Source organism: Aptenodytes patagonicus, chromosome 4 (genome assembly GCF_965638725.1).
Source record: "Aptenodytes patagonicus chromosome 4, bAptPat1.pri.cur, whole genome shotgun sequence".
Lineage (NCBI taxonomy): Eukaryota > Metazoa > Chordata > Aves > Sphenisciformes > Spheniscidae > Aptenodytes > Aptenodytes patagonicus.
This window is the reverse complement of record NC_134952.1, coordinates 46,521,505-46,545,885: the sequence shown is the minus strand read 5'-3', so window position 1 is coordinate 46,545,885 and position 24,381 is coordinate 46,521,505. Positions and strand designations below refer to the sequence as shown.

The 24,381-nt window shown below is 38.0% G+C and overlaps 1 protein-coding gene across 4 annotated transcripts in view; it reads right to left on the bottom strand.

Annotated features, from left to right (window-relative positions):
- FSTL5 (follistatin like 5) overlaps nt 1-24,381 on the bottom strand; it is a 421,124-nt gene that overhangs the window by 345,699 nt on the left and 51,044 nt on the right. For 2 of the 4 annotated variants that reach the window (XM_076336583.1, XM_076336586.1), the window contains exon 1: nt 13,103-13,370. The exons of 1 other annotated variant lie outside the window; for it this stretch is intronic. The gene's annotated coding sequence lies outside the window, so the exon portion shown is untranslated. Of the gene's footprint in view, nt 1-13,102; nt 13,371-24,381 lie in introns of those variants that run through there. One more of the 4 variants, XM_076336584.1, reaches the window with a different exon arrangement.

The following is a 24,381-nucleotide window of genomic DNA, read 5'->3' as shown; positions in this document are numbered from 1 at the left end:
AAAACCTACAATGTCCTGATGAGCTTGTAGCCAACATGGATTGTAAAATAAGATTTTTAATAATTCATTAACTAAAAAAATTGTAATTTCTAAGAAGAATGGAATGGGGATAATACAAAACAAAGTAAGGAGCAGCCAATATGTGTTGATGAAACGGTCAGTGTGCAAAAGGAATTAATTTTGTCTCTCCCCCACCACCACCGTATAATATATTAACAAAAAATTGTTGTGTTCATTTGTTGAACAAAACAAAACAAAAAATGTTTTAAATATTTTTTATATGTATATGTGTTTTGGAAAGGCAAAAAGCAAGGTAAACAACTTCAATTTTATTTATACAATAGAAATACAGGGAAAAGTTAATGTAAAATTCACTGGAACTAAGTTTTGACCATATACGGTGCCAGGAAACACTAAGAAGAGCTTCTTAAGAGAAAAAAACCTACATTTTAACAAGAAATTAAAGCTCAGATGGCTTAGGTATGATCATCACCAGACACTCCATACCACATCTGGTATGGACTGTCCGTATAGGCAAGAGCATCCCATCTCTCTTCTCAAATAAAGTTCTCGCTCTGAAACTACAACCTCAAGAGTAATCACCCCACCTCCCTCAGATGTAAGTTTGTGCTCCCTTTTTCATTCCACCCTGACACTGTTCCCAATTTCTGAGTCAACCGCATAGACTTTGGGATTGTCTAGGACACTTTTGTGAAGTGCAGCACTCTATGACAAGGAGCCAGGAGGTGTTGCTGAGCACTGCATCATGTTCCTACTGCTCAGCCACAAATGCTGATCAGATAATTGGTGGCAAATGTCCAAGTACCACAGCTACACACAGGCCCTTTATTGATGAATCAGTTACTGTTGGCGTGAATGCATCCTCAGTGCTGACTCAGGTAAGTGTCCCTACACAATTAGAATTGAAAGCTTCTCTTGCCTCTGTCTGTATTTTGAAAGTAGTGGAAGGCCTACCCTTCAGCAATTTCAAATTTATCTTGTTATCCAGATGAGGTTTTCTGCAAACCACCACTGATTAATCAAAACAGAATAAAAGCTTTTTTAAAGTTATTTTGCAGAAGTCTATATATGCAGAAAAAAAGTTTTCATCTTGTTCAGCAACACGCAATGCAATGTGAGAACTGTTACATTTATACTTTTGCAGCTCTTATGTGACTACTAAACAGAGAAAAGAGCCTCAATGGAGGCTCTTCAGATGAAAGAATTAATCACTTTCATATTAATCAGTTTCATACAATCATTCTTGTATTCTCAAAATCTCTCATTTTGGCCCATGGTGGAAAGGCAAGATTACCCTGCCTACAGACAGAGAGAAAAACCCCACCTTTCTTTCTCATCTTCAACATCTTAAGCATACAATTGCATAAATGAGGCAATCTGTATGTTCAATGAAGAGACAGGATAACAATTTCCATCCTCCAGAGCAAGGCAGCACACAGATCATCTTGAATGATAGCTGATGGCAAACCCAGGTCAAGATTTCCCTCTTTGCCTCCTCCAGAAATAAGGCCTAGGACTGTAGCAAAAGAAAGTCCCAGCAGGAAGAAGAGGAGAGCGCCAAAGAAGGATAAAGGCAGTAAACGCAGGGGACTGTACTGAAGAATCAGGTTCACTGTTCCTCTTATTGGCAAGAGGCAGGAGTTGAGGGGAAAGGGGATGATGCTAAAGAAGGAGAGGAGATACCTCCTTGTAGCAATGCATACTGCTCATATTCCCTAATTTCTCACTTAATAAAGGATTGCCAACACTCAGTGCTGTCACTTGCAGCCAGTGGCTGCAAGTTCTGGGTTGAACTCTTGGAAACAAAACAAGAGCAGAGCCATTGCTGCTCTCTCCCAATAGCTGGCTGATTTGGGCAGCCTCCTATGCTTAAAGCCAGCCCCGACTGACAACCTAAGCTCCCATTTGAGAGGTGCTGCTAGGCACTACTGCCTATTCATAGCCCATAATAGTACTACAGCTTCCAAGTTCCCCACGGTTTTGAGTGCACAATACAATATCACACGATATACAGTGGAAAAAAGAGAATAGTGCCATTGAAAGAATCCAAAATTATCCCTTATTTCCAAAGTTACTTGACTTCTTTAACATCACCCACAAAAGAGAGCTTGGATTCAGGTCTACATTTTGCCCCAGAACCATTTTGTAGAAAGCTAGGCAAGCCAGCCCTTTCCAGCTTCCCCGCCCCCCACCCCCCCCTTAACCGTAACGGGATATCAGAAGCATGCCTGGGAGGATAAATGTAGCTATAACACTGTTTGCTTTCCAGCAATCTCTTTCTAGAATAACATTCCCATAAGGCTATCATCACCCAGTTGAATTTATACCATAGGGACAAATCATCCCACCAGAATTCCTGACAGAAAAGTTTAAAACTATGTCTTGGGGGTGGAGGGGGATGGAGTAGTTACCTGCAGCTCAGTGACTTAAGTCATAGGACTGTGCTGTTCTGTTCAACTTTTATCTTGGACAATTATTTTTACAGCCTACTATATGTCCACAGTAACACACTAGTTCAAATCAATTTTACATAATTTTGAAGAAAGCTGGTTTGTTCCATGAGAGCTTAAGCTGATCTTAGGCCATGATATTCGAACTGGTAACCAGTTGAGGTGGAGGGCATTGGAGGAAAAGGTTAACTTCTAGCCAGATCAGCTCCCTAGTCCAGCTCACCACCCGCTTATATGAACACCATCAGCCAATGGAACAAAAAGAAAGACAGATCAACAGGTATAACAGGATGGGAAGGATAGCAGTGGCCCCAACACAGATCAATTAATACTCCTCTAGAAATTTACTTTTTGTTTTGTAGTATAATACTTTCTCTTTATAAGTTTTATAATCACAGATTTTTTTTTTTTTATGAAAGCTTTGCTAATATTTTCTAATCTTAATTGCAGTACATGCTGCTTGATATTTCTTAGCATTTTAATGAAACTTTATTTTCATTTTTCAGTCTGGACAAAATAAAGGTTGTCTAAACTGGTCTTTAAGTAAAACAGTTAAGTAATTATACTATTTGCATGGTTTGTGCGTGACACCTGCTTTCTCAATATCTTCACACAACACGCAAAAAGCATCTTCACTTCAACTAGACAAAGAATGTTTTTAAATCATTCCACCAATTCCATTTAGTGACTGTCTGCAAACTGATGGATTAATATAGTTTAATACTTTTACCTTTCATTTTCCTGATAGATACCAGAGTCCAGAAAGGATTTATCTATTTAGCTACAGTGTGAAAATACATAGCTTATTCTCCAATTCATGGCTTTACTTGCCCTATTATGTTGAAGTGAGCACAATAAACTTTAAATCACTATACTTAAAATATAATTGAAATGCTGTTTAAGCAAGCTTAGAACATGGGTATCTGTCTTATATTGTGGTGACTATAAACTCGACCCTGAATCCCACAGTAACATGGAATACTTTTCTGCTGTTGGGAGTCTCCAAATTATCTAAACAGAAACAATAGATTTTCAGCCTGCAGATGACATCTGCAAAGTTTTGTTTTCGCTATGTGACGTTAACTTAACCTGATGTTGTAAACTTCCATTCTAAAGCAGCATTCTAGGTTTGGGGGGTTTGTTGTTTAATTTCATTACATAACAGAAAAAAAAAGTTAGATTGACATTGTGGGTCATTACAGCCCTTAGTGAGCATCCAGTAATTTAGGGGCCTTCTTTAGTAATACAGATTTTTAACTTTCATATTCTTCTGTTGTTAGAGTTGCCCACTGACTCTGATTTCATAATATTTCCTGCAGATGGCCAGAAATAACATGCATGCAAGGATAAAGAGGAGGAAGCAAATTTCAAAACAATGCCATAGTTTTAATTACAGAAGTGTTCTATTAGTAATTGAGTGTAGAGCTGCCCATATGGTGTCTGATTTATCCTCATATTTTCACTGATGCAAACCTGCTATGATAATATTAATGTAAATGTAACCATACCAGTTTTCAGTGAGTCTGGGAACACAGAAAAGTTATTTTCTTTTATTTTTCCATCAGTAATTCCACAATGTTTTTCCACTATAAACTGGGAGAAAGAAAAGTAACCACAGTGACACAAGTTTAGCTATGACGTGCTTTTGACAGACACTAGTCAAAAGCAATGAAAACTTCATAATGTTTATTGGCTTACAAACCTAGTCTATACACAGAACAAACAGTATGCCGAGAAGCTACTTGCCCCTAAATATTCACTGACAAGAGTGATAGCAATAACTCTTTTCAGCAAATGGTATGCCTTCTTGCCCTCCCTAATTAGCCATGGCTTGTAGATTGGTGGACCTTACCAAAGGTCACCTCAAAAATCCAGTTCCAGTGAGAAATGGTTAACCAGTGCTAAAGAACCCCAAAAATTACCAAATCTTTTCCTTTCTTAAAAACACCAAACTGGGTCTTACAGGGATGTTAATAGACATAAATCAATGTTCCAGAGCATCCTTCTGCTGCATGCTGGGATAAGAAAATTGATGTTGAAAATCAAAATGATAATCTGAGGCCTTAAGAATCTCAGATGTGTGGGAAGTTTAAAGTGAGTCTTTACTTTGAGTCTTATAAAAAACCACAAAAACTATCAATGATTTTGGCAATACTTTATATATAACATTTTAACTCTTTTTGGAAGAACCCCAAATTAATGCTTAAATAACACAGATTTTTAGAATTCAGAATTTCTTTGCATGCATACAATCTACTGTTCACTTTCTTTATTAGAAAAAAGAACAAAGATACAAGAGTCTCTGCTCATGTTTTAACCATTAAGAGCTTCATGATCAGACCTTTAAGCTTTCTTTCAGCATTTACACACATGGTAACTCCAGGAACAAATGCCCAGTTTATCAAAAATACAAGACTAACTCACTAAATTTGGACCTTTTGTCTCTCACAAGGAAAGTGGAGAATGATAAAACAAAAATTATTAGCCATATTACTTCACACAGTTCATGGAGGAGTCAGCTGTAGCACATAAATTAATAAAAACACTTTAACTCATGACAGTCAGCAAATGATATCACAAACTTTCATTTATATCTCTTTATTAATACGAGAGCTGTTCTATCTCAGAAATTATGACAACATGGGGGTGAGGGGTGTTATTTTTAATATAGATTTCTTAGTCTTTGGAAATATAAATCAAATTTTCAGTAAAGCTTTATTAAATTTTATGTATATTCCACGTATATTTTTACACAGACAAGCATGGAAGCCCTATTAAAAGTTTGCTTCTGCATGGAAATTACTGAAAGCCTAGAGCAGTAGATGAATGTGACTATCACACTGAAAAGACATAAAGGACACAAATATATTAAAATATTAGATTTTTGGTCCATAGGGGACATCAATTCTAAGATCTGATGCCTGAAGCACTCTATTAATGCTTTAAATGAAACCCCCAAGGTGCGGCTAACGTCCTCCCACCCCGCTGACTGCAACAAGAACATACAAATGTAGACTGTTCAAATATTTTTGTGACAATAATTCTCTAAGCATAAAAGAAGAGAATCAGCCTATTATTAGACAGTAGACTGAAATGTAATTACAGCTAAGCAACACAGTTTAAATTAACTTGAAAAACTGTTTCCAGTTCAAAGAATAATTAGCATAATACAAAAGTTAAATCTCAAGAGTGACGTTACTTATGTTTTTTCTTTTAGTGTCCCAAGGAAAGAACTAAATCAGCCCATGCATCAATGTGTAGAACATTTTTTATAGACTATTACTGTTTATCAAAAACAGCCTGGAGCAAAAATAATAAAAACTAAAATAGAATTATAATTTTGATGTTGAAATACTATCATAATACTAATTATTGATGGGTTTCTGAATTACGTAAGAATATAAAGGTAGTATAAATGATAGAAGCATGACATGTATGTTAGAGGACCAAGAAATTTAAAATTAATATTTTAACTCTCCACTATACTAGCTGAGATTCATTCACCTTAAAAGGCATAAAAAATAAATGCAAAATATGACCAGTCTTCAAACTATGATAACCTAGTGCTGTGTGTCTTGTGGTTTATTCTAAATAAGAATTATGTCTGTCAAAGGACTTGATAATATGGAAGAACAGCAATGTCATGAACTGTATTTCAATTTGAAAATCAGCACTCAAGATTAAAAACGTCGATTTCTCACTGAAGGTGAGGTTATGGCTAACCTTGGCTGCTGCAAGGAGAGGGAGGATCCATGCAACTTAATTCCGTTTTACAAGGACAAGCCAAAAATACTGTCAGGAAGAGCCTCTCTTCCTTCTCTGTGGCCTTTCCGCTGCTAAAACAGATGATGAACTGAACTCATGTTTCCATCTTGAAACAGAGTAAAGAAGAAAAGAAGGACTCACTGTTAAAATAAGATGTTTCATTTTCATATCAGGTTTTGCACTCCTGTGAGTACTGCAGGGCTAACTGAGCAAATGTTTGGAAATAATACTGTCTTAGCCTTCGCCTCTCAGACCTGAGGAATACCTGGACAACACTAAGAAAATCTGCCTTTACCAAAGGTACTTGGTCTCAGATTTCATTCTACAGGTTCAACAATCTCAAATCTTTCATAAAAAGTGAATAGTCACCACAATGTTGTACAAACTTTATGTCTTATGAAAGCTTCTGCTTCTTGTTGACTTAAGACTCAAACCAGAACCTTAGAAAGGAAAAATTAGAGACTGCTAGAAATGGTGATGCAGAAGTGACAAAAAATGCTCTAAAATGCGCCAAAATAGTTCTCCTTCTCCTGAAAGCAAAATGCAAATGCAAAAAGCATTTTTAAAGTTAACATGGTGCATCTCTTCTTTTACTTAAGAACAGTAGGGTTTTTTCTGCTGTATTAATAGAAACTTGGACTGCTGCAACTCTAAAGTTAGTTATTTGTGAGTTGGTCATTTGTTCATGTGCATTTAGCTTTCCATTACACTAGAGTTTGTTCTCAGAAAGCAGATACTAGTCTTTTCTTTTTATATACTAAATGTGTTTGAATCTTGCATAAAAAAATAAATCTGATGGTGCCAAGGATAATTTCTTAAAAGAAAACTTACATTTTAGTAACTTTTCCATGTAGAGAATCCAATCTTAAAAAATTATATATAGTTGTACTTGGTGCACTCTCATCTAGAGTTCATACAGGGAACAAATACGTCCTAGGAATCATAGCCAACACAGGAATTTTTATGCTGGTCTTGACTAGAGGCCATATTGCTATGCTTTCCTGGAAAAACAGAAATCCTTTTGTGGCAAATTATGGAATATATAATTCATAGGAGAAGTTTCTTCCTAATCTATTTTACTTCTTTTCTTCAATTATTTATATGTATTTTGTCTTTATATGTAGGTACATATTGTAACTTTTTTGAATGCTCGTCATCAACATTTTGAGTTAGATCGCATCTAGAGTAGCGTGTCTTGTTTTGGCCCGCCAGTACAAGAAAACTATGGATAAACTGGAGCGAGTTCAGCAAAAAGACAATGGGCATAAACTGAAATGGGGAGGTTCAGACCGGATATAAGGAGTAACTTTTTCACAGTTATTTTGCCCACTTTTCTGCAGTTTATTTACCATTTTTCCTAAAGAAATCTTCTTAGATACCATGGCATTTTATGCATCCAATACTTTTGTTGCTCCTGTTTCCTGTTATGACTGGAAGGGCATGACTGCCACCAAATACAGTCCTCATGCTAAAGAATTATTTATATAATTGTAATTTTGGTAGTACTATATTCAGTCTCTAACAGAAACAAAAGTTTTATTTGTTTTTTTGACTGCTCTTGCATATGAATTATGATTTCCATTGATCTGCCACAATGATGTGAAAGTGCTTTTTTCTTTCTTTCCTAGTAATTATGGTTGACGAAGTTTAACAAAACCCATAAGTAACATATTATCACCTATAGTCATGTTTTAAATAAAGTTTATGAAAGAAAATATAAAAAAATAGACAACTTGAAATGTTCAACTTTGAAGCACGTCATAATCTGCAAGCTATTTGAAAAAGAATTTTATTTCCAACTACCCATGACAGAAGAAAATTTTCTACCTGTTTTTGTTTCATCACTCATTGATTTGTTTAAATGTGATTAAAAGTATAATGATTTACATATTATTTAGGAAGACAAAGTTCTGTTATAATAATGAAAATATGTACAGTTCAGAGTTAAAATGCAGAAAGCATCTAAAACACTTTGTTTCCTAATGGAAGCAAAAGTATGCAAAGTAATAATCTGCAAGTTCCTATCATTTAATAAAGGAGCATTTTTAGTGAGGAATAACATTTTATCTGATTAATGTTATGAGCTGGTTTAAGATTATTTTATTTCTCTTTGTAGGTATTAAGGACTTGTGAAGAAACTAAAAATTATTTCAGAAAGTTTTTAATATGCTGATTTAAAAATGATAGCGGCTTTTAACACAAGAACGCCCATTCAGTGGTGAAAATATTTCAGAATTACAATAAGCCTTACTTAGAGGAAAATGAGAAAAAAGTTTGCTCTGTCAGGAAAAGAAAGAAGTATTTTAAATATCCTTCATCTTCCAGCTAACATTTTCAAGTACTCTATTATACAAAAAGTCTTTCTGAAGCCTGCTCTGAAAAGCACTGCTGGACACCAATCTCAATTAATTCAAATGCAAATAAACTGTGAACTTCAACCTACTTCAAGCAATCAGCGCAAGCATTGCCAACTCTCCCTTCATTTAACTCTTTAGAACTTCTTATTTTCTTAAGATTTGCACAACTCAGCAATGCAGCCACATAATTCACCCCTAATTTCACTTAGTGTATGGTAAAAAGAGTGATTAATTGAATAGACTTGCTATGATCATTTCTAGGGTAGTAAGGGTAAATACCTGCATAAATATTGCTATCAAATAAACCTAAAAATAGATAACAAATACATATTTTCAAGTTGTTCCCATAAGGAATTGTACCTGGCTAGATCACAACAGTTTGGCTGATTTGAACTTATTTCATTACATCTCTTGGCCAATATACTCAGCCAATACAACCAGAAAAATGGGAGATACTGGCAAATGGGGCGCATTTTCACAGTTCTGCCACACTAACTGTGCAGAAATTTCTTTATCTGCACTGGCCCATTCGAATGAAGACACATCTGTTAATAAATGTAAGTGCTGGAAAGGAACATGACCTACCTACTGGGAGACAAGACTTTGTCACTAGAGGTTACTCAATTAACCCAAGACCAAAAGAAAGAACTTGTAAAATAGCACAGAAGAGAGTTAGCCTGTGGGTTTGACTTCTGTTGACTACATTCCCTGGGCATTAGTAATCTTTGATATTGGGGGTGTTAGAGGGAGTTTCATACAGCACTGTTTTCCAAGGTGCTGGTCAACCACAACTCTTATTCAACCCACAGCCTTCTCAATGTCTGTTTACTACAAAGACAAAGTTTCAACTTACTGTTCTTCTAACAATATAAAAGAGTGTTCTTCGTCTTTTCTGTCTACCAAGAGGCAAGGAAAAGCGTGCTGTATTAAATATGTATAGTATCTTATGCAAACAAGTTCCCAGCCTTTTCATTTGTTGACAGCTATTCCCTATGCTTAAGAAAAAAAGAAAAAAAAGCTTGAAATATAAAACAGGATTAAACAGATTTGCAAATAAACTTACTAATCTGTTTACTTTGCTTTAAAATTACGTAGCGTAATAGGCCAAGCTACACTGAATAATTAACAATTATTTTTCTGCTTTTGCTTAGAAAAACTGAAGAAAAAAGTCGAGAGTGGCATTTGATTCATTACTCCTCCTTGAGCCTGTGATTCACTCCTGCGACATTTAATGTCCTGAATTATCCCATAATATTTGCCAGTCTGGAGAAAAATATTCAGAATTGGCTACCTAAGTTTTGTTTGACTTCTTACCTTTGAAATTTCTAAGCCAAGTTCAGAATTGTTAAAAGGAAGAACTATTCGTATTGGAGCTCTACCTTTTTATTTAGGTTTGAAACTAACAAAACCAAGCAGAGCCTTGCTTTCATTAGTATTTTATATTCTCTAAAAGTCAGAGAAGATTGACGCAAAATTTACATTTTCTAAAATATTATATAAAACAAGAGTTTAGAACTGCATGCATTTATCCTAAGGAAGAAACAAAAGTTTGCTATTTATTAGAGATATAATTTATGTGATTGTAACAGTTCTTTTTTCTAGGATTGATTATCTTTGCTTTTTTAAACAAATACTGAGGATTATTGGATAAACTCACACAAAAAAAAAAATCAGAACCACAAACTGTCATGATTAGGTAGATCTAGAACACACGTAGAACTGAGCAACCATAGCATTTGTGTTTTTACTGAGTACCATTTACTGTCAAAGGCTATAGCCCAGCAAATAGCCAAGTGATCCACTATCAAATGTAAGCTTAGGACGCCTGACATGTTGTATGTATGTTGATATCATCAGTAGTTGTAAGTGTATGCCCTCACACGCACATATTTGTGTGTTGGTCACTGTAAGCAGGGTCTATAAAGCACCACTTTAAACAGGGGGTTTCCCTGAATATCGATATTATGAGAAAACTCCTCCCTGAGTTTGCATTAGTTCTGCCGTCAGCTGTTTGGTCAAGTCATTAGCATCCAGTTTTCTTCAACTTTTGAATGGTGGTGTTAAAGGTCTTGGAACTGCACACTGCACAAAATCACATCCTTACAAGCATACAGATATGCTTGAAGAAGGATTACTACTGAAGATAGACGACTTCTAATTAGAACAGATGACCAAAATGGCTATGGACCACACTTGATGTATATGTAAATTTAGAACACCATTTTGTTGAAAAATAGCAGTGCCATTTTACTTCCTTGAGAGTCTACATATCACTTCAAATCTCCATTTTTTAAACATGATTTATAAAATAAAGCAGACCGATACAAATGAAGGCAAAACTTTACACAGAAAATACAATCAGATATGAGAGATAAATTTAAAAGTGCAGAATTAATGTCTTAGCATCAAGGTTTACCATCTGATTGATGCTGGTAAAATGACTGACCTCAGCAAGATCAATGACTTTTACTCATGCAATGATGGATATAGTCCCTTTGCAGTTAACAGGACTATGCGTAAGAATAAAGACTACTCAAGTGAATGAGGATTTGCAGATTCAGGCCCTGTATATTTACAGATAAACATCAGAAGTTGGGCCAAGCACTTAGTGGGTTGGGGTTGTTTTATTGGGTTTTTTTCCCTCAGTTAATGCACTGTTTGCACCACATGCTTCAAAATTAACTTTTCCAAAATATTTTTGTAATGTGTACTTTAGAAAGCAAGCATCCTGAATCTTCGTACTTTAAAAAGTATCATTATTTAAAATGATATCAAAACATTTCAAAGCAAATTAATATTCACGTCAATGGCAGATGATAAGAGCTGTCCTAGCTAATGGGTAGACTATTAATGAAGGTTTGCAACCAGTGCAAGTGCTATGTAATAAACTTTCTTTCCCTACTGTTTGAGAGAGGAAGGCAATAGCTGCTTTATAATGGGGGGGGGGGCAGTAAAACATATGTATTTCCTAATTCTACCTAAAATTAACGAAGGCCTTGGCAGCCTAAACTACTTTCTCCTCGATTTGCTTGCTTTCAACTTTACTCCTCAGCAGTTCTGTGCTGCTACCCGATGGTTATCTTCATATTCTAGCTGATAAAAATATTCACTAAAAACAACCCATCTTAACATTAAATAAATGATGCAGGAGTAAAAAAAAAACGCTATAATAATATGAAACAGTCTCCTTTCATCAGCTTCATCTCATCAGCAAAAGTTACCTCACGCTCACAGTTAGTACAACTGCTAGCACTTGTGCAGGTCAGCTATGTAAAGAAACAATTGTGATTTAGGTCCCAGTTCCAAAGAAAATTAATCACAGCCACAAGAGTATGAAGTGCTACATAATGCTAAAAAATACAGGGTGGGGACCTCATTTGCCTGCTTGTTCTGTTCAGCCATCTCAGTAGCACTGGCTACGAGCAGCAGCAGTCCATTCCTTCTGGAATCAGCCTTAATCTTAGACAGAGATCCCTGCGTGGTGCTCTGTGTGTGCAGAAATCCCTCCATGGCGCTCTGCCCTGTACGTGTAGAAATCCTTGCGTGGTGCTCTGCTCTGCGTGTGCACAAATCCCTGCATGGCACTCTGCTCTGCATGTGCAGAACTCTGACAACTCGCTGAAGCAGTAGAAAACCCCTCTGTGAAGCAGAGCACTCTACCAAGCTTGTGAAAGGTTAAACACTGCTGAAATAGCAAGACATTTTATCTGCCCACACTTCCCAGTTCCAATCAATTACCGACAACAGCAGTCCTATAATGCAACATAATATGGTATTATTAAATCAGAAATTCACATTTACACCTTCTTGTAGCCTGAAGGAAGGCTTGACATTCATCAGTCAATATCAAAGGAAACAATCCACAACTTTCACAGGCACACGCACACCACATTGACCTTGGAGATAGAGGTGGGGATGATCCCTTTCAGAAAGGTGCTGTTTCACAAGTTCAGAGTGTTACAGCATTAAATTGTTCATCGAGTAACAAGGTATCACTATCCTTCTCTTGCACACGCAAACTGGCACCGTAAGAACACAGAGCAACATGAGGCTATGGTTTTAAATCCTCTTTAATTCCTACTTTGCACTCTGCCTCCCAGAATGACCTTACATATCCCTTCTTCCCCCGGACAGAATCAGTTGGAGCTTTTCTTGTCCCCCAAAACTGGTGTTTATATAAAGCAGCTTCTGTAATGTCTTTCGATATCTTTTTATAGCACTCAAGATTTCTATAATAAAATGTTTTCAAGCATTTAAACATTATCCTGACAGCAAGTTTTTAAGAAAAAAATAAGCCTCTAACTTCTCATTCTAGATTCATCTTTTGTTTCCAGAGCCCTTTTCACTGAAAACTGCACACCTCTTTCCCAAGTGCTGCCCCTGCACTGACCTAAGCTCCCAACTTTGCTCTGCCTTTAGTTGCCAGCTCCTCCATCCCATTCGTCACCCCACTACCTCTTATACGCAGATATCAAATGAAAAAAAAAAAAAATTAATATTCCTGCTTACCTTACCCAAGAGTCGCTAAAGCCCGCAAGGAAAAAGAAACAAACGCCGGGTCCCCGTGCGAGAACCGCGAACAGGGGAATACTTCTTCGTTTAACAAAGCCAAAAGCGGACCCGCCGCGATCCGGCGAGGGAGCCAGCTAGTCCGGAGAAAACTCGAAGCAATTCCCGGCACCGCGCCTCCCGCCGGCTCCAGGCGCGGAGAGCGAGTCCCCCGGCCCCGAGGCGCCGCGGGGAGGCGGCGCAGGGCGCCCGCCCTTCAGCACCCGCAGCGCCGCGGACAGCACCGGCCCCGCTCGCCGCCGCCGAGCCCGACTGCCGCCCCCGCCCGCCCGCGCCGCCGCTCGGCTCCGCTCGGCTCCGCTCCGCTCGGCCCGGCGCGGCCCGGCCCGCCCCGCCCCCTGGCCCGCCCCCCGGCCCGCCCCCCGGCCCGCCCCCCGAGCTGCCGGCATCACCGTACGAGTACCAAAACTTGCTCTCAACTCCCCCCCACCCCCCTCTTTTTTAAATTATCGTTATATTTTTTTAATGGGGCGGGGGAAACTGACGTCTGGTATTTCACCTCCCCTTCTCGCCGGAGGGCTCCCCTCCCACGCGGAGGGCTGCTGCCCTGATGGAGTTCCCCGTTTCCCCTTCGGTCTCCCCGCCGCGGGGCCGCCGTCCCGCTCGCTGTCCCCCGGCCGCCCCCACTTCGCCTGGTCCCCACATAACATCGGGAGCCAAAGCCCTCTCCCCGAGCGGCAGCCCCCAGAGCACTTTGGGCAGATTGCAGCACGGGCACCAGCAGAAAGAGCAGCAACTGCTGTGAAATAGCGAGTAGCTCCCATCGGGAGCGCAGAGGTTTACTGTGCTTCCATTTTTAAAGCAGGGCGGATGTTATGCAATATTTATAAGCTTTAATATATCAACCGGCTACCTGAAAGCTCAAGTATGCTGGAGGCTTTGCACAGCCTGTGTCGGTAATCCCTACCATCCATATCAAGTTTTAGTGCCCGAGTGTTGAGGTAGAGCTCCTCACTGGCAACCCATGCTAAAAACATTGACATGTTACCGTGAACCATCTTTAGTTATGAAACATAAGGAAAAAAATCACCCCAAAATAAGACTATTAATTACATCCTCTGTTTATAAGAAGGTATAACATTATTAACATATTAACAGGTACCTTTGGATGAACAGAAGCAAACAAAACAAAAAGCCAGAAGCTAACGGCCTAAAAATTAGAAATATATTTACGTGAAGTCAAGCAAAGAAACAATAGTTTGAAGTCTCACTTGAATCTGCTTTAATGTGAGATAACAGATTTAGTTATCTGATTTATTGCTTGTAAATTAATTTACCATCCGTTCCACCACTTTTAAAGAGTAGCTACTTAATCTTCAATGTGAGATCATTACGAAAATTAAGTATCTACTCTTCATGGCATTATAGGTTACCTACTTTGGGCCTTTTGGGAAAATGTGTTACTGATTAAAGTATTAAACTGTCTTTAAATCATCCATGACTAGGGTAAGACAGACAGAGGTCAGCTGTTCTGAAGTACACTAGCATGCTAGGTTAATTATATTTGTGTCTACATGTGGAATAAACTTGTAGTGACAAACAAAACTAGGTAAATCCAGTACTTAAAGAACTGAACTAGTTAGCATAGGAAATAGTAAAATGGGATACGTTAGATTGCATTAGCTTATCGCTATTTTGTAAGGGAGTTCTTATTGGACTGCTAATTAGATCATGGCACTGCAAGAAGAAACGTGATTAACTTTTACACATAAAGTGTAGAATATAAAGCCAAATCAACCAGACTTTCATTGATCCAACCCTTTATAATTGCCAATTATCATAAAGCCAGCTTGGCTGGCATCCAGATAACATTTCTGAACCACTATGATTCTATTTCTCCCCTCTTTTTTCTCTAAGCCCTCTCAGGTTTTTTTGCAAAGTACAGACAGAATAAAACTGCACTACTTAATGACAATTTTTAGGGGGCAAAACTGATGTTGAGTCAACTTTGCTTCCTACTAGCACAGCTGCACTAGAAACTCTCCTGGGACAGAGGTAAACATAAATATTACTTGTTCCAGGCTAAGTGGAAATTGATATCTTGTGAGGGCAAACAGGGACCTTGCTCATCCATTCTCCTTTGCCATTATGAAAGTACATGAAATAGACAAGCAACAATTACATAACTGTTTTATATAACCCAATTAATGAAGTAGTCAGGACAACTAGCAAATTATGCAAGGTCTGACATACTGCTTGGCTTTGCAAGGTAGACAAAGAACCCCAAAAATAGCACATGGAAGGCTCTCAAAACAATTCTGAAAATCTCTTAAATCTGAGTGTAAATAATGATACAACAGTGTAATATGTTAAGGTATCTTGGCATTCTTGCGTTTTTGAACGTGTGTATCTGGTCATGCTCATCTTTCTTCTTTGGACACTCATTGGGACATCCAGTTTAGAAAGCTCGTATTTAATTAAAATTACTTTGATGTATTTGTAACACAGATTTTCTAATTTTTCCTCTAATTTAGCTCTGTATCAGCCATCACAGATAGTAGTTAGAAAATAAATTTTGCTTGTTCTTATCCTGACAGCTTTCTGTCTTCTGCTCAATGGTTACTGTTTATGAGCTCTATTTTGTCTATTGTTTGCTCTATTTTTCCACAAAAAAACAAAATATGTGAATGAACTAAAACTTTTTTCATTATTTTGCGACCCATACATTACATCATCACTGTTTGCAGTTGAAACATTTTCAACCACAGAGTATTACACTGGAATATTACTTTACTTGATGTAATGCAGACCAACATACACTAATGGAGAATTTATTCTGTGTTTAACAATTAATTGTTAGTCCAGAGAGACTGCTGATGCTTAGCAGTATGTTTCTGGTTTCCATAACCTTAATTTGGATAGTTTGTGATAGTATCTTACCAGATCCCACGTAGTATGCCACATAATTTTCAGTTTGGTATACTTAGTCTCACGTGCTTGGCAGTCAGTTATGCTTGTTTTTCATTTTTCTACCTGAATTACTGTATTTGAAGCATTTGCCATTCTTATATTGGGCAGAAGAGAAGCCGTGCAGTAAGTACTAACGTTTTCTTGCAAAGGTGAGAAACACAGAGGAACTTCAAAGCTGTTTTATGCTTGTTAAGACTATAGGTATTAATAATGAAGATTCTCTATTTTGTATTTATGAGGTGCTGTTTAATATAGGATCCAATACAGCAGAAAACTTTATGTAAGACAAAGAGAAGATCAAAGACTCAATGTATTAAGGGGAAGTCAATGCAAATAACACATGATGAAAGTTGTTTAGCAACCCATTCAGTTCTCATCCAAAACATTTGCTCTCATACTTTACAGCCTCTCTCTTACTCACTGAATTTAGAACAATAGTCACTTTCCTTGACTAATTTGGATCTCCTTTTCTACCACAAGTCACCCTTTCTCCAGAATTATTTACCTGGGAAATGAATGCAGAATTAGAGAGTAAGCATGGTATTTCAGAAGTGGCTATTTTACTTCTCTTGGCTTTTCTACGGCTAGCACTTCCAAAGCTATTTAAAATCTTTTTTTTTTTTTTGTGCTTGGGATTTTGTATTAGCAATCAGTAAGGACAAAAATAGGAAATTTCAGAGGCTTGCACTGCTACTCACTCTTCAGATTATTCCAGTGACTTCCGTATGGCTTGGTACCACCCACCACCTGTAAGTGCAACAACAACTTATTTTTCTGTGGTATACCTTTAAACATTCAAAATGAGAAAAATGTTCCCATGAATAACATTATCAAGTTATCAAAGAATTTAGGATATTAAAATCTGATACTACCAAGTATCAATTAATTTGTTGTTGCTAACCTGACAGTTACAAAGTAGCAAACAAGACAAAAAAAAAAAGAAAGTTCTTTTTTTTTCCCCTTTGAATCAAGAATATGCAACACTTTAAACACACTTCTATTTGTAGCTTAATACCAGAAATAGTTTTAGGCAATCTGATAGATTCAAGCAATAATATACATTCCAAAGTACTGCCCTTTGTAGGGTTTAATTTCCACTTTTTTTTTTTTTTTTTCCCCCCAAATTGGAAGAAGACAGCTGCCCCTTCAATGCAGCTGTTACTGGTGAAGATCATTGATTAGCTTGAAGTCAATGACAGCAAAAGAACTCTCAGCCTCCTCTGACATTAGATGGCATGAATAATCCTCCAAATACCTCTCTCTGGTACACACACAGCATGAAGTTTGGACGCATACATCTTTCCCTCATCATCCACTGGTCTAATTCACTCAACGTCTGTTTAATGTTTTAATGAAAGATGATAACGTTTCCACTATAAACTCTGTGTTGATCAAAAAGCACAATAAAGTGTACTGAGACCTGGACTGATGCTTTTATAACAGCAGGGCATCATAAGCACCAGAATAGCAGATACTGGCAAATGGTATAGAAGAAAATTAGCTTGTTTGTGGCTTGGAGAAAGGTTGTGCCAACCATCTGGCACAGGAGATCTCCCAAATGACAAAAGGATCATAAAGGCACATTAAGGTTTACCCGTATCTCCTCAGAGCCAGTTCTCACAAAGGGACTCAATTCCTTAAATAAAAGGAATATGCAGTAGTGTTCACACACAAGAAACCTATCTTTGAAATGCATCAAAGTAATTCAAACGTATACCTCAAAACAACAGATGTAAACTCCGGGGGGGGGGGGGAGGGAAAGCCTAGACTCTGAGGTTAGATCTGTAGATTTCTCCATTATTTCTAGTCAAATAAATGCTATAGGTTCATTTCAGTGTGTAGCAACTTTGCAATGATAATGATTCTGACAAGATGACATTGCTCCCTTTCTCATCTTGTGAATATAAAGTAACAACTGATTAAACAGTAAAGAGATAATACACTACAGAATTAAGATGCACATTAAAAATTACTATTGAAAAATAATTGACAAATGAGGATATTTAATTTTTTGTTATCCACACTTTTTCGACTTCATTTGGGATCAAATAATTTCATTATTCCTTATCATTGAAATCTGAAAACATTATACCACTCGATAGTAGATAACAGATTCTATTAACACACACCCACAACCACAAAGAGAAAACCGAAGAGACTTAATTTCAGTACTTAGTCGTGATGTTTATAAGAGATCTCTTAGGGCATCTATTGGGGAATCTTAGTATTGCACTCTAAAGAAAGGAGCCTGTAGAAAGCGTAAGAAAGAAGGAACAAGTTATTTTTTTGTTAACAGATTTAAACAAGAACGTTAATTCTAACTCTTTTCTCTTCTGGGCAGTCCTCATTCGACTGTCTAGAGCATTTAAAGTAAACAACCAAATAAGACAAGTGTTTTAGCACTGATCCTGAAAACTTCACAGCCGAAAGTATTCACTGATGGAAGTGAAAGAGCTAATACTCTACATTTCATAATTTGGAAGCTCATTCAGTGTTGAGTATTTGAATATGTAATAAGCTGAACACATCATGCTGTGTTTATCTAGAAAGCTGAAAATTTATTTTGCATGAAAAAGTTTACTAAAAGCATAGTGAGAAATTTAATTCATAAGGATTAGGTATTAACAAGAAAGTTAAAGGCAAAGTTTTTGTATTAGGCTTGTTTAGTCTTTAAGTTGGTTTTCCAACCTATTTAGATACTTTAATTTTGAATTTTTACCTATGAAGCTCTATAGTAGTAATCCTGACATCTTTACACGTTTGCCGTGATTTATTTCTGTCCACCAACATGGAGTATTCTTTATTCTGCACCTCATTTCCTCAAAGTCGCACGCAGGGGTCATTTCTGGAGACAGATGCTGTGTAGCTAGGAGTTTTAGCTAGTTTGCAATAGAATAGAAAATAATTGTTTAACTTATTTTACAGAAAAGATAGCTTTTGAAATTGTATCGATAAAGTAGCAAGCACCCTATATCAGCCTCGTTCGGCCGGATTTATTTTTAAGCAGAAGTTCTGTCAGGGCCTCTATCTTCCCTTACATATTTTTGTGCTTTCCAAGAGAAAGTGACCTGTAACAGTCACCTGCAAGCTCTAGGTAGATCTGTCTTATACCTCATTAAAAAAACCACCACTACCACCACCAAGCCCACACCACCACCACACCTAACCTGAGGCTGAGGCACACTGGCAAATTGTTAGTATCCACTATCACTGCAGTTTAGGCAACCTTTCCCTCACCAATAAAAATCCCCTTGAGCAGCAATGGATAAGTTGGCTCAACAAGATCTAAAAACATTCTTTTGTACAGTCACAGCAAACTGCAACCTAAAATACCATCCCTTTGTTTATGTTATGCATTATTATAGGAATGAATCTTCACAGACATTTTAAAAAGCCATGCAGACTTCTGAGGCAGCATTCGAACGTCAGGTGTTCTCAAATGCCCCACACAGTCTGTAAGCATTCATGAATTTTCTGATCATTACAGCACTAGAGAATCATTTATCCCTACAATTTGAGAGTTCCTGCATTTGTCCTAATTCTGCGTCATGGAGATGAAGCACGATCACTTGTTTCCAAGTGGGTTTTGCTAGGGAATAAGCCAAACTAAATAGTGATTGCATGTCTGGAACACAAGTCTAGATTAATATACACTGATGTGTAGCCTAATTCACTCCTAGCCTTATATCTCATCATATATCTGATTCCACCCCAAGTTGTACTAAGAATATAAAGGAACCTGTTCTTCAAAGGATACACTTACTGACTTTGGAGCAAGCAGGTCTGTGAACTCCAGTATCTGTATGGGGTAACAGACATTTCCTAAAGTTCTAGAGAACAAGAGGAGAATATAGTAAGGGTCATAGGCACATCTTACCCTGTCTCTCCTTGAGAGTGATCAGCGTGTCCCAGAAGAGCACAAGGAATATTAAATTAGGTAAATATTCTGGCTCACTGTTTTTGTGACTTTGATATTGCAGAATTTTCCACTTCTTTAGGAGATAAATTTCATCAAAGGTTCACAGTGATATTACAAAAACTAGATATGCTAAAGAATGCGGTGCACTTTTCAGCTGGGAGGCAATGTCATTGTCTAACATATCAGTTACTCCACGGTTCTACTGAGCCAGAATCCTTCTTTGTTTTTCCAGACAACATTATAACAATTTGAGTGAATCATAAAATGAAAAACAGAACAAAAAAACCCTAAGAAGTTCAAGGAACATGGAAATTTTGTTCCTTGCATCCCAAACTCTTCTGTTCCCCTTGCAACTAATTTTTAACCATTTTGCCCAGGGGTCCTGTACAGAGGAATGAGATGATGCAAAAGGGCTGGTGTGGCAGTCTCATGTTGGCAAATCCTAATGCAAAAAAGGATATCTTCATACTTCTTACCTATAACATAGTTCCTGTGTGTATTGGGTTTGCGTGGCAAGGTTTTGATAGCAGGGGGACTACAGGGGTGGCTTCTGTGAGAAGCTGCTAGAAGCTTCCCCTGTGTCCGACAGAGACAATGCCAGCAGGCTCCAAGACAGACCCACCACTGGCCAAGGCTGAACCCATCAGCAATGGTGGTAGTGCCTCTATGCTAACATATTTAAGAAGGGGGAAAAAAAACTGTGCAGCAGCAATTGCAGCCAGAGAGAGGAGTGAGAATACGTGAGAGAAACAACTCTGCAGACACCAAGGTCAGTGAAGAAGGAGAGGGAGGAGGTGCTCCAGGCATCGGAGCAGAGATTCCCCTGCAGCCCCTGGTGAAGACCATGGTGAGGCAGGCTGTCCCCCTGCAGCCCATGGAGGTCCACGGTGGAGCAGATATCCACCTGCAGCCTGTGGAGGACCCCACGCTGGAGCAGGTGGATGTGCCTGAAGGAGGCTGTGACCCCATGGGAAGCCTGCACTGGAGCAGGCTCCTGGCAGGACCTGTGGACCCATGGAGAGAGGAGCCCACGCTGGAGCAGGTTTGCTGGCAGGACTTGTGACCCCGTGGAAGCGACCCACGCTGGAGCAGTCTGTTCCTGAAGGACTGCACCCCTTGGAAAGGACCCACTCTGGAGCAGCTTCTAAAGAACTGCAGCCCATCGGAAGGACTCATGTTGGAGGAGTTCATGGAGGACTGTCTCTCGTGGGAGGGACCCCACGCTGGAGCAGGGGAAGAGTGTGGGGAGTCCTCTCCCTGAGCAGGAAGGAGCGGCAGAGACAATGTGTGATGAACTGACCACAACCCCCATTCCCCATCCCCCTGTGCCGCTGGGGGGGGAGGAGGTAGAGAAAATTGGGAGTGATGTTGAGTCTGGGAAGAAGGAAGGGGTGGGGGAAAGGTGTTTCAAGATTTAGTTTTTATTTCTCATTATCCTGCTCTGAATTTAATTTATTACTAATCAAACCATTTTCCCCAAGTCGAGTCTGTTTTGCCTGTGACAGTAATTGGTGAGTGATCTCTCCCTGTCCTTATCTCGACCCACGAGCCTTTCATTATATTTTTCCCTCCCCTGTCCAGCTGAGGAGGGGAGTGATAAAGCGTCTTTGGTGGGCACCTGGCATCCAGCCAGGGTCAACCCACCACACTGGGACAAAATTAAAGCTGTAGTCTTATATTCTGCATCCAATTTATTTCATTTTCCTTCCTTTTTCATAGGTCACTATAAACTCTGACTTCACAAGAAACCACCTTACTCCTGCCAGTAGTATGGTGTGAAGCGTTAATAGGCACACATTTCTTAAATAATATGAGGGATGTGAAAGGATTACTTGAAACTCTTCAGTTCTTGTACATCTCAATGAACCCATTTCAGGATTCAGCTAATTCTCCTCCAAAACTTAGCTAATTTAAAATTACAGATTTTTAATTACATATGACATACTATCCGATTAAATGTAAAAATCTATTTTCACCAGTACAGTAAAATTTGAAAAGTTGAGATTTGTCATAAATATCAGATTTCCTCCAAATGCTTTACTCAAAAAGGAAAAAGAGAGTGCCTTACAGCTTGTTAAATATTCAAAGATCTCTTTTTTTGCAGTATATCCTACCCTTCATGTAGTTTTTATTTGAGTCAGAAACAGGCCCAGTAGGTTCTTATTCTTCATTCTTTCTGAATTTATAGACATTTGTTTAAAAAGGATTCAGCAGTTGCATATGAATATAATGAAATTTGGAAGAAAAATACCAGAAAAAAAAAATCTTATTTTGTTTCTAAAAGCAATTACAAATCAGTAGTTGAAATTCACTATAAATGAAATTTATGTGTTTAACCTTAATGCATATCTGATTACCTTACTAGTATTCACAAATACAGGACACATTACTCCTGTATACTTCCACAAGGAAGGAAAACATTGATGCCCTCTTTTTGCTTAAATGGGAAAAAGAATACCGAGACGCTAAGCTGTTTAAGCAGTCACAAAAGAAATCTGGGGCACTGCTGGGAACAGAAGTTTCCCATTTCTTATTCATTCTTAATCACATGATAATCCTGCCTTATCAATCAACGTGTACATTTAAAAGTAGTGATTACAAGTCATCAGTAGTGATGATCTAATATTTTAGTACAATAGAAAAAGACACACAACTGAACTTCAAAAAGAGTTCAGAAAAATCACAGCATGTACATCTTTTAACATAAATGGTGCTGCTTGCCTGATATAATCCAATAGTATTGATTCAGTAAAACTATTTATATTCACTGTAAAATATGCCCGCTGTGCTCACTTGCTTAACGTGTGCTACAGAATATGCATGCACTGTATTCTTTCACCTAAAAAGTGCAAAGTCACATATAGTACAGTTATACTTTCAACATTTTGGACCATGCCACACTTCTACATTTGCTTCTCTGCTAAATCATTTACTTGTTTTCAGTCAGGAAGTCAACATCATTCTGAAGTTTCCGAATTCATAGATTTACACAGTTCATAGCACACATTATACAAATATATTAGGCACTACTTGTAAGTATAGATTTTTAAGATATCAAGTGATATTCATATAAAATTACACTAGAAAGCTTTAATAAAAGACTATTAAGTTGCTAAGTAAATCACAAGGTTTGAAATGCAGATGCAATATGCATATTCAGTTTGCACTTTTCTGTGAGCATATCTATTCTAGCACAACCTCTGTTCAGACCACAACTGGTTTTCCCCAGCAGCTCTCTATTCAGTGAATAAATATGGGTGAGACAATGTCTACTTTCAAACCCAATTTTCTTCAGGCACATGTAATTGCTAATCACCTATGAGGTGTCTGTTCTTAGCGACTTAGCACCAAAGAGGCAGAAGACAAGTTTCAAGGCAGCAGCCAAGTGGTTGCCACTTAAATGCAGAAACCCTCTCCTTACTCCACCTGCAATCGTGCTGTCCCATTCACAACATAAATTCAGCCTTTTGCAACTGGTAACATATTTCCTATAGGAAGTATTTTACTCACAATGTAATGGTATCTTCCACAATCTTGAGAGGTGATTGAGAAAAATCTGAAGTTGCGGTTTAGACAGAGCAGTGTGGATTAGGCAAATTGACTTACAACCAATATTAAATTGGCAGTATTAAAAACAGGGGGAGAAGACAAGGGTTTGAAGGACAGAAACATAGGACTCAGAGTTATATTTTCAGGAAAGGGTATTTCCTGAGAGAAACACCAGTGAAACAGCCAAAGAGGTTAAATGGCAAGACAAGATCACAGACAAAAAGCTTCTCCAGACAGTTGAGTACAGGAAGTAGAGATAACACGAAGTGACAAAGAGACAAAAGAAAGAGTTGAAGAATAGAACAAGGCAGGTGAGAAGGAGGAAGGGAGAACAGAATTAAATTCCTGGAACAAGTGGAAGGGCTAGAGAGGGAGAATGGATAAGAAAACTCAGAACACATGGTAGAGGAAAGGGAAGAGAGGTATGGAAAGGCCACCTCATATTTCACCTGCTGTTTTTCTGGAAAATACTTAGCAAGATTGGGAAACTGTAAACAAAAACTATTACTCTGAATTGCAGGGCTAAGAAAACTCAGTTCAGCATCTATTGGAAAATAACAAATTGCAAGTCATGTTAGAATGTCTACATCTCCTATTACAGAACAGCATAAACCCAATGTAAACCGGTAATCTTCATAATAATCTATTAAAAAATTGCCTACAGATGAAGATTTATGCACCTAATAAATTCCCACATAAGTTTGAATAATGAATATATTTGAGAACCAGTGATTTGACAAATACAGAAATGGCAAAATTAATGAGTTATTCATGTGATATATTTGCTCAGCTCTATTAGACAATGCTCCAAAAATAAAGGCGGGGGAGGAATCAACAGGAC